This window comes from Barbatula barbatula, assembly GCF_947034865.1.
Source record: "Barbatula barbatula genome assembly, chromosome: 13".
Classification (NCBI taxonomy): Eukaryota; Metazoa; Chordata; class Actinopteri; order Cypriniformes; family Nemacheilidae; genus Barbatula; species Barbatula barbatula.
Genome location: NC_136776.1, coordinates 14,629,108 through 14,641,231, shown reverse-complemented (window position 1 = coordinate 14,641,231; position 12,124 = coordinate 14,629,108).

The following is a 12,124-nucleotide window of genomic DNA, read 5'->3' as shown; positions in this document are numbered from 1 at the left end:
AGATCTGTGTAGGCTATATAGTGCACTACGGTTCTGGAATAACGTGACTGTGTTGTTTACATCAGCAATAGTAGAGGGAACAGCTAGAAAACAATACGGTTCAATATAAAATACATCTCAGGGCTTGACATTAAGCATTGTCATGTTATTACATTTGTCATTCACAAAAATCACTTGTCCAAAGATCAAAAATATATATTTCATTTGAATTATTATATAATATAATCAATATAATTGTTATAAAACAAAGGCAAGCAGTCATTATTATTAGTGTTAAGGCTTTAAGTGAACTTCTTTTGCACATAGCACTGGTGTTAGAGAGGTTTAAAGTTTGCTAGCACAGGCCAAACCGTAGTAGAACAAGTATAAATCCACTGTTGTCATCTTTAAATAAATATGAAACTGCAATTCATCATGAATAAGCAGGTAACTGATAAAATACATTAATGTTAGATACAGATGGATAAATTAGCACCATGTTATTTTTAGATCACCTTCATTTGTTTTAATATTTTTCATTTCTGTGTTTTTACTTTTTTACTATACAATAGTGGTATCCACATAAATTACTGTAGTATACTATACTATTAACTATATTAAACTTTAGTAAAATTCTTAGATACTATAGTGTTTTTTTAACTTTATTAAAGTAAACAGTGATTATCAATTTACTACAAGGGCACTACAATGTTCAATAACAAATACTGCAGGGAAGATGATGGGGTTTTTGTGTGTTCGCCGATCGCTTCACTCAGACAGTAAAACACTTGTAAATAAACTCTCAGAGGAACTCTGGAGATGAAGTTCATGTGTTCATATCCTCAGATAAATCCTTGACCATCACTCGTGTCGTATGTTAAACTGAGCACATAATTCACAGATGACATGTAAATAACAGGATTCCACGTCCACATCTACTTACATGGACTCAGTCCGGTCGGGCAAATAAAATGATCTCTCGCCAATACAAAACATTCACAAAAAGATGAGATATGACATTAACATAAAGACAAAGGTCAGAATGGCAAAATTAACTTTTTTTTAAACTCTTAAGTGCATTATTGTTTTTAGGGATGAACCATGTATGGTTTAAAAAGGGGAACAATTATGTCATATGTCCATATGTACTTAACAAGACGTTTGTGATTAATTGAAATCTGGTTGCATTAATGTCTTAATGTTGTTTTCTCACAGTGTGATGCTGGTGCTCCATTCACAGTTGGTAAAAAACGATTGGGAAAAGACTTTCTCCAGGAGGAAACTTGTCAAAATGGATAGTGCGCAGGTTTGCAGGAGATTTGGAGTTTAAAAGGGAATTATTGGAGTCTTCAGTGCTTGCTTTGTTCCTCCAGAGGTGGGTGAAAAGCCCCTTCCAATAACTGTCAAATCGATGCACAAGGTCAACAAGAACAACAATAACCTTTACGAAACTATGAACACGTCACATGAACTCAGTTTTAACAGTGCTTGTGGACTGAATGACTGCAAGTCATCTTTTACAGTATACAAGTATTTAAGATGTCATGTCGTAGGAACTTTTATTCAAAGTTAAACGGTTAAATTAAGTTGTTGCACTTTAACATTGATATTTAATTTGAATGATTTATGCTTACCTTGTTTGCATTGTTTGTGGATCTGAATTTTGTAATAAATTGTTTGTGACAGAAAGTAAAATGTTCTTGTAAATGTGTAGTACATGTTGGTACTATTGGTACCATTACAACCTGGCACCATTTTGTGCACATTTAGACATATTAATACATATTTAGATGCATCACAATCTTATAATAGAAGTGTTGTTTACATTTTCATCTTTGAGTTTAAAACGCACGAGATCTGTAAACATAATATACTGTGAGTTTGTACTATACTATCAAATCTTTATTGTTATGTGTGGATACAATTGAATTGTTTTTATTATTATTGCAAGTCTTTCTCTTCTGTTGCCATTAAACATCATAAGTGGATTCCAAAGTTTGATCTAAAATTAACAATATAGCCATAATAATAACTAGTAAATGATTTAGTATTTATTTTGTAAAATCACTTTATTACGAGAATTATTAACATGGGTTTTACCAGAGTAAGCACAGTTGATAGCATTTGATACAAACACCGTAACTAAAGAATTTCATGTATTATGCAGCCTGAACTGAGGGGAGGTCTGTCTATTAAAACAAATATTCATTTGATGTGTTGTTATTGTCTTTGGGTGTTTTGATGTTATAACACTTAATATAACACTGGATACAGTCACTGGTTGTGAGTGGTGGAGAGAATCGAGATGGAAACGGAAAGAAGAGTCCTATTATTAAAGCGAAATGTTTAGGAATGTAAAGAAATAGTTATAGAGAAAATAAACGTCGCCATCTTAAAAAAAGCTAAAAGCTCCGTGAAAGAATTTGAAGGTGGCTTCGAAATGGGCGATTTATGCGTTAAATAATACTTGATGAAATGTTGATGACCATGAATCATTTTTTATTCCTCATAAAATCTCAAAGCAGACGGTATTTCCGTCCACCAAATGACAAATAAATGAGGCCTACGGCAATGAAAATAAACAATGTATTTCTTCACAGAATAAAAAGGACTACAGCAATTATTAAGTGTATTTTTATACATGTTAACGCACATTTAAACTTCGTCTTATGATTCCTGTGAAGTATTTACATGCGTGGCAGTTGTCCGCAAGCGGAATTGAAGCGGCATCTGTATAAGTGCGGTTCACTGCTTTAATACATAAAACATGACTAAACATGTTATTTATTCCAGTGATCAAATCGACTTGTCTTGTGAATGTTTTATTATAATAATATAACATGATTTCTATGTGTTTCTATGTGTTTTATTGCTTCCAGTTACTGGTTTGACGTTATGGAACGTTGGTTGTTGCTATGGCGTGACGTAATAATGAGTCCGCGCGCTTCAAAACTCTGTTGACGCGTAGACGCGCTCACTCTTATCTGAGCGAACGACTGGTAAGTAACGCTTGAAAAACCTCTTCAGTTTTTAAGCTATTTTGTTGTATTTAACTTATGTATTTAGATCAACTGCACTTGTTTTGATGAAAAAACACGTCGGTTAAGATAATAACCGAGATCGGTTAAGATCGATCGATGTTTACCTTCTTGTTGTCTCTCACAGGTTAGGAGTACAGCGAGAGTTACGTGACTGCAAATTGTTTGTATCACTTTCTCAAAGCGATTTATTATCAGCAGCAAAGGTCTAGTGCTTTTCCACTTCAAGACTTCGACTCTTTCATCATTGAAGTGCAGCTAGTTCCCTTTGACCCAACTACTGTCATATATCCAAGAAGATCATCAGTTCCTGCCATTGGTATGGAGTCAGTTCTAGCAACCGACCCGACCAATGTTACCCTGATGTCTATACTGGACCCCGCCATCATATCTATGGGGTCCGTACTACCATCATGCCTCAACATCAAGGCTATGGGGTCCATTCTGCCGCTGGAAAGAGTGGATGTAAGTGTCCTTATTGTAGGTTTTTAATAGAAACATGTTTTATGTGTAACATCTAAACAGACAGTGATTGTTTTATGTACGTATAAAATGTTTCCACTGAATGTGTGAAATAAATTATATGAGCAATATGTCATTGTGCTAAAATGTTTTTTTCACATGTTACATTTTGATTAGTTTTATTGTGGTTTATATGTAGAACAACTCTAAATGAAAAGTAAGTGACATTGACGTTTTGAAATTTATTTCTCTGCTAATTCTCCAGCCTGAAAAAGAGGAACAACAACCCTCAACCATGATGGAGGAGCCCGTCACTGAAGAACAAGACGGGACGTCCGAAAGTCCATCTGAGCCCCAGAGGGACCAGGATCCAGAGACCTCCAACACTGAGGTGACACCTATTCTTATACACAACACGTTATTAGAAGGAAGCATGTTCATTGCAATATGTGTTATCTAAATGTATATGTAATATACACTTTGGCCAACAACAGAAGTAATAATGTCTATGATAAGCAACAATATATAAAACACAACAGCTAATTGTTAAAAATGCCTTAATGCAGTTTGATTGCATTCCCTGAACTACTGCATTTATATAACAATATTGAATTTATCATTTGAATGGAAGATTATTTTGAACTAATATTTAACCAGAAGACTTCTAGTTTACAATATCTAAAGCCATATGCAAGTGATTCAATAATTCTGTGCTAAATCTTAGCAGCTTCCAGTGAAATCTCAGTCAGTCTCTGTTACGTCAAGTCCTGCTCTAACACATCAAACAAGCAGAAGTTCTCTTGAGTAATCTTGACTCTTTAAGTATTAGAAAATTACCAAATTTTAACATGTGTCTGCTCTGTGATTGGCTGTTTTAACAGATGAATGAAAAGAGGCTGCCAGTGGGTCCAAGCATCGACAGGAGATCAAAGCCTAAAACTCCATCAAGCAGCCGATCAATGGTTTGTCTTTGTCTTATTTGAAACATCCATTTAAAATCTCTTCTTTACGGATACTTTAAACTGAAAACAGGATTATAGTCGTTTAACTCATAAACAAAAGTGATGTGTATTTAGAAGCTCTAGTTCAAGTTATCCCGAGTTAAATTATTCGGTCTCTTTTCTCAGGACAAAGAAGTGCGTCGACTACCTGCACGCAAAATTATCAACGTTCAGCTGGATAAAGACGTCCAGCTGAACAAGTCGGCTGATGCTTGGAGGCCCAGCGTCAAGAAAGAGGAGACAAGCAGTCAAGTTTCAGAGCACAAGAAAACTGAGGTGTGTTTAATTACTTTAACTCAAATTTGCATCTCATTCAGCCTTTGGTTCATTGAATTCATTTGTATCTTGAAATAATGTTTAATGTTTGTTTTATGTAGGAACTTCTGCGGAGCTTCAGGAGCATCCTCAACAGATTGACCCCCGAGAAGTTCGACCAGCTGATGGTGAAGGTGAATGAGCTGCAGATCGACACGATGGAGCGTCTCAGGCGTGTCGTAGAGCTGGTGCATGAGAAAGCCATCTCTGAGCCCAGCTTCTCTGTCACGTACGCCAGTATGTGCAGGAATATGGCAAACGTGAGTTATGTTTCAAATACTACTGCATTAAATAGCCTTTGACTTACATATGTAGATCCAGCTGAAGATTTCAGATGGGAGTTTAAGTTATTTTTGTTTTCTGTGTTTGTAGTTTAAAGTCCCCTCGAAACAGTCATCCAAAACATATTCGTCCTTCAAGTCAATTCTGCTCCGATTCTGCTTGGAGCAGTTTGACAATGACCAAGTGAAGGAGGACGGCTTCACCATCAAACAGAAGGAGATGGAGGCTGCACCAGTAAGTGTTTCAGTACTCCAAAAAAATTCATAAAGTTTTCTTCAAAAGGGTTATTTTATGAAATTATCGAGAAATTAATTTTATATTTCTTGCTTTCCTTCAGGCTGGCGAACAGGAAAAACTGAGACAAGAGCTTGCAGAGGCCAGGGCGAAAGCTAGAAGATGCTCCATTGGAAACGTCAACTTCATTGGGGAGCTCTACAAACTGAAGATGTTGAAGGAGACCATCATACACAAGTGTCTCACCAACTCATTGAACCAACATGATGATGAGACACTCGAGTGCCTCTGCAAGCTGCTCACCACAGTGGGCAAAGAACTCGACGCTGGGGAAAGAAAGGTAAGGGTTCATGTGTTTGGTTGTGTGTCAGCAAAACAGCATACCGATGAATTGATTGATGCTTGTGGATGTTTTTGACTCTTGTGTTTTTCACATTCAGATTAAAATGGACGAGTACATTAACCAGATGGAAACTTTGGTGAAGGAGCGCAAAACATCTACGCGCATCCGCTTCATGATGCAGGATGTCATGGACCTGAGACTTGTGAGTTGTGTGAGATTTTTATTTTGCCAATATTCAAAAATATGTTTTAATCACAGCATTAACATACAGTATTATTCTTTTTCCAGAATCTATGGGTTCCACGGAGGGCAAATCTGGGTCCCAAGACTATCACCCAGATCCACCAGGAGGCAAAGATGGAAGAGGAGATGGGACAGCAGAAAGTCAGCCGTCCGCTGTTCAAGAAAGAGTTAAAGAAAGACGATGAAAGCCACATCTCATTTAGACCAAAGACTCCATGGTTCGTCTCCCCGGCACCAAAGAAAAAGGGAAAACAACCAGAGCTGCCCCAGACTACATTTCCAGCCCTATCTGAGGATTCTGGTTTGGGGGAAGAGACCCCAGAGCTTCCACTGTCCCAGATCACACCATCAGCCTCATCCTCATCCCAATCTGAAGAGTCTGTTGTGAAAGAACAACAAGAGACCACAGAGAACCTCCAGGACACAGAGTACAGAAATCTAGAGGTGTGTATATTCACATTGACTTGAATCACATACACATTACAGTCGTCATTTGTTGAGGTTTATTTATTTCTAGCAGATGAAATATGTATTTGCTGCTATTATAGAATAGTTTCTAAAAAGCTTTTATTTCCTAGAAAACGGAATGAAAATAATTATTAGTGAAATTGTATATTCCAATATCTTGAACATCATTCAATAATATTTTTGTGTGAAACATCCATTTAAAATCTCTTCTTTACGGATACTTTAAACTGAAAACAGGATTATAGTCGTTTAACTCATAAACAAAAGTGATGTGTATTTAGAAGCTCTAGATCAAGTTATCCCGAGTTAAATTATTCGGTCTCATTTCTCAGGACAAAGAAGTGCGTCGACTACCTGCACGCAAAATTATCAACGTTCAGCTGGATAAAGACGTCCAGCTGAACAAGTCGGCTGATGCTTGGAGGCCCAGCGTCAAGAAAGAGGAGACAAGCTGTCAAGTTTCAGAGCACAAGAAAACTGAGGTGTGTTTAATTACTTTAACTCAAATTTGCATCTCATTCAGCCTTTGGTTCATTGAATTCATTTGTATCTTGAAATAATGTTTAATGTTTGTTTTATGTAGGAACTTCTGCGGAGCTTCAGGAGCATCCTCAACAGATTGACCCCCGAGAAGTTCGACCAGCTGATGGTGAAGGTGAATGAGCTGCAGATCGACACGATGGAGCGTCTCAGGCGTGTCGTAGAGCTGGTGCATGAGAAAGCCATCTCTGAGCCCAGCTTCTCTGTCACGTACGCCAGTATGTGCAGGAATATGGCAAACGTGAGTTATGTTTCAAATACTACTGCATTAAATAGCCTTTGACTTACATATGTAGATCCAGCTGAAGATTTCAGATGGGAGTTTAAGTTATTTTTGTTTTCTGTGTTTGTAGTTTAAAGTCCCCTCGAAACAGTCATCCAAAACATATTCGTCCTTCAAGTCAATTCTGCTCCGATTCTGCTTGGAGCAGTTTGACAATGACCAAGTGAAGGAGGACGGCTTCACCATCAAACAGAAGGAGATGGAGGCTGCACCAGTAAGTGTTTCAGTACTCCAAAAAAATTCATAAAGTTTTCTTCAAAAGGGTTATTTTATGAAATTATCGAGAAATTAATTTTATATTTCTTGCTTTCCTTCAGGCTGGCGAACAGGAAAAACTGAGACAAGAGCTTGCAGAGGCCAGGGCGAAAGCTAGAAGATGCTCCATTGGAAACGTCAACTTCATCGGGGAGCTCTACAAACTGAAGATGTTGAAGGAGACCATCATACACAAGTGTCTCACCAACTCATTGAACCAACATGATGATGAGACACTCGAGTGCCTCTGCAAGCTGCTCACCACAGTGGGCAAAGAACTCGACGCTGGGGAAAGAAAGGTAAGGGTTCTTGTGTTTGGTTGTGTGTCAGCAAAACAGCATACCGATGAATTGATTGATGCTTGTGGATGTTTTTGACTCTTGTGTTTTTCACATTCAGATTAAAATGGACGAGTACATTCTCCAGATGGAAACTTTGGTGAAGGAGCGCAAAACATCTACGCGCATCCGCTTCATGATGCAGGACGTCATGGACCTGAGACTTGTGAGTTGTGTGAGATTTTTATTTTGTCAATATTCAAAAATATGTTTTAATCACAGCATTAACATACAGTATTATTCTTTTTCCAGAATCTATGGGTTCCACGGAGGGCAAATCTGGGTCCCAAGACTATCACCCAGATCCACCAGGAGGCAAAGATGGAAGAGGAGATGGAACAGCAGAAAGTCAGACGTCCGCTGTTCAAGAAAGAGTTAAAGAAAGACGATGAAAGCCACATCTCATTTAGACCAAAGACTCCATGGTTCGTCTCCCCGGCACCAAAGAAAAAGGGAAAACAACCAGAGCTGCCCCAGACTACATCTCCAGCCCTATCTGAGGATTCTGGTTTGGGGGAAGAGACCCCAGAGCTTCCACTGTCCCAGATCACACCATCAGCCTCATCCTCATCCCAATCTGAAGAGTCTGTTGTGAAAGAACAACAAGAGACCACAGAGAACCTCCAGGACACAGAGTACAGAAATCTAGAGGTGTGTATATTCACATTGACTTGAATCACATACACATTACAGTCGTCATTTGTTGAGGTTTATTTATTTCTAGCAGATGAAATATGTATTTGCTGCTATTATAGAATAGTTTCTAAAAAGCTTTTATTTCCCACGAAAACGGAATGAAAATAATTATTAGTGAAATTGTATATTCCAATATCTTGAACATCATTCAATGATATTTTTGTGTGAAACATCCATTTAAAATCTCTTCTTTACGGATACTTTAAACTGAAAACAGGATTATAGTCGTTTAACTCATAAACAAAAGTGATGTGTATTTAGAAGCTCTAGTTCAAGTTATCCCGAGTTAAATTATTCAGTCTCATTTCTCAGGACAAAGAAGTGCGTCGACTACCTGCACGCAAAATTATCAACGTTCAGCTGGATAAAGATGTCCAGCTGAACAAGTCGGCTGATGCTTGGAGGCCCAGAGTCAAGAAAGAGGAGACAAGCAGTCAAGTTTCAGAGCACAAGAAAACTGAGGTGTGTTTAATTACTTTAACTCAAATTTGCATCTCATTCAGCTTTTGGTTCATTGAATTCATTTGTATCTTGAAATAATGTTTAATGTTTGTTTTATGTAGGAACTTCTGCGGAGCTTCAGGAGCATCCTCAACAGATTGACCCCCGAGAAGTTCGACCAGCTGATGGTGAAGGTAAATGAGCTGCAGATCGACACGATGGAGCGTCTCAGGCGTGTCGTAGAGCTGGTGCATGAGAAAGCCATCTCTGAGCCCAGCTTCTCTGTCACGTACGCCAGTATGTGCAGGAATATGGCAAACGTGAGTTATGTTTCAAATACTACTGCATTAAATAGCCTTTGACTTACATATGTAGATCCAGCTGAAGATTTCAGATGGGATTTTAAGTTATTTTTGTTTTCTGTGTTTGTAGTTTAAAGTCCCCTCGAAACAGTCATCCAAAACATATTCGTCCTTCAAGTCAATTCTGCTCCGATTCTGCTTGAAGCAGTTTGACAATGACCAAGTGAAGGAGGACGGCTTCACCATCAAACAGAAGGAGATGGAGGCTGCACCAGTAAGTGTTTCAGTACTCAAAAAAAAACATTCAAAGTTTTCTTCAAATGTAAAGACTAATAATTAAAAGCTATATTAGAAACCTTCTAAAGGTGCTGTAGGTATTAGATAAACAGTTTTTCACAGTATTTTTATGAAATTATAGTAGAAATTCATTTTATATTTCTTGCTTTCTTTCAGGCTGGCGAACAGGAAAAACTGAGACAAGAGCTTGCAGAGGCCAGGGCGAAAGCTAGAAGATGCTCCATTGGAAACGTCAACTTCATCGGGGAGCTCTACAAACTGAAGATGTTGAAGGAGACCATCATACACGAGTGTCTCACCAACTCATTGAACCAACATAATGATGAGACACTCGAGTGCCTCTGCAAGCTGCTCACCACAGTGGGCAAAGAACTCGACGCTGGGGAAAGAAAGGTAAGGGTTCTTGTGTTTGGTTGTGTGTCAGCAAAACAGCATACCGATGAATTGATTGATGCTTGTGGATGTTTTTGACTCTTGTGTTTTTCACATTCAGATTAAAATGGACGAGTACATTAACCAGATGGAAACTTTGGTGAAGGAGCGCAAAACATCTACGCGCATCCGCTTCATGATGCAGGACGTCATGGACCTGAGACTTGTGAGTTGTGTGAGATTTTTATTTTGTCAATATTCAAAAATATGTTTTAATCACAGCATTAACATACAGTATTATTCTTTTTCCAGAATCTATGGGTACCACGGAGGGCAAATCTGGGTCCCAAGACTATCACCCAGATCCACCAGGAGGCAAAGATGGAAGAGGAGATGGAACAGCAGAAAGTCAGACGTCCGCTGTTCAAGAAAGAGTTAAAGAAAGACGATGAAAGCCACATCTCATTTAGACCAAAGACTCCATGGTTCGTCTCCCCGGCACCAAAGAAAAAGGGAAAACAACCAGAGCTGCCCCAGACCACATCTCCAGCCCTATCTGAGGATTTTGGTTTGGGGGAAGAGAGCTTCCACTTTCCCAGATCCCATCATCAGCCTCATCCTCATCCCAATCCGAAGAGTATGTTGTGGAAGAACAATCAGAGACCACAGAGAACCTTCTGGACACGGAGCACAAAAATCTAGTGGTTTGTATATTCACATTGACATGAATCAATCAAATAGAAACGTTTTATTTATATTTTTCACAAAACAGAACACAAGGGACATTATCTGAGACAAGTGATAAAATAACAAGAATAATACAAATAATAATAATAATAATCTGTATATATATATATATTTTGATGCACCTAATATGAATCTTCACTTCACAACAGACATGATACAATTATAAACAGCCATATAATGATGTAAAGTATATAGTGGAAAAAAAATAAAAAAATAAACAGATAGATAAATAAATAGATAGATACATAAATAAATAAATAAATAGACAAATAAATAAATAGATAACTAAATAAATAGATAAATAAACAAACAGATAAATAGATAAATAGACAAATAAATAAATAGATAAATAAATAAATAAACAAATAGATAAATAAATAAATAAATAAATAAATAGATAGAGATAGATAGATAGATAAATAGATAAATAAAAAGATAAATAAATGAACAGATAAATAAATAGATAGATAGATAGATAGATAAATAAAAAGACAAATAAATAAACAGATGAATAAATAGATAGATAGATAGATAAATAAAAAGACAAATAAATAAACAGATGAATAAATAGATAGATAGATAAATAAATAAATAGATAAATAAATAAACAAATAGATAAATAAATAAATAGATAGAGATAGATAGATAGATAGATAGATAAATATATAAATAAAAAGATAAAGAAACTGATAAATAGATAAATAGATAAATAAAAAGATAAATAAATAGATATATGGCTATTTTAATTTATAGATTCAAATATTCTTTAACCATATGCCATCTGATTAAAAAGGTCAGTTATCAATTGTATTGCTGCAGTCATTATTTCCATCATATACATCTGTTTTAGTCTCTGTTTCCATTCAGTTACAGTTGGTGATTTCACAGACTCAGTAATGTTTTTTTGGCAATTAGTAGTAATACACGTAAAATATATCTTTGGTCAGCATTGAAAGCATCAACTGATATAACACCCAGTAAGAAAAAACGTACATTTGAGGGAATTTCCCTTTTTACAATTTCTGTATTTCCTCTTCTTTAATATTTTTCCAAAATGCAGGGATTACTGGACATTTCCAAAATATATGTGTATGGTCACCTGCTTTACCACATTGTCTCCAGCATAGAGCAGCAGATGTTACTTTTACAACATTTGAAATAACCTTCTTTATCCTTAGCCAGATGAAGTGTTAAGTTTAATTCTGGGTCCTTTGTGTTGCCATATGAATTGAGAAATTAATTTGTTAACATATTAAAAGTTTGTTATGGGCAACGACTGGAATATAAATAGGAAATGTGGGAGCAGGTTCATCCTTACGGTCTCAACTCTGCCAAACAGAGATAAAGGAAGAACTTCCCAACAAACTAGATCCCTCCTTATTACCTTATTACCCTCCTTATTTGATGAATTAGTTTATTATAGTTTCCTCAAAGTCTTGTAGTTTCAGGTGTGATAGTAATCCCCAAGTACCTAAATCCCTGTTTAGA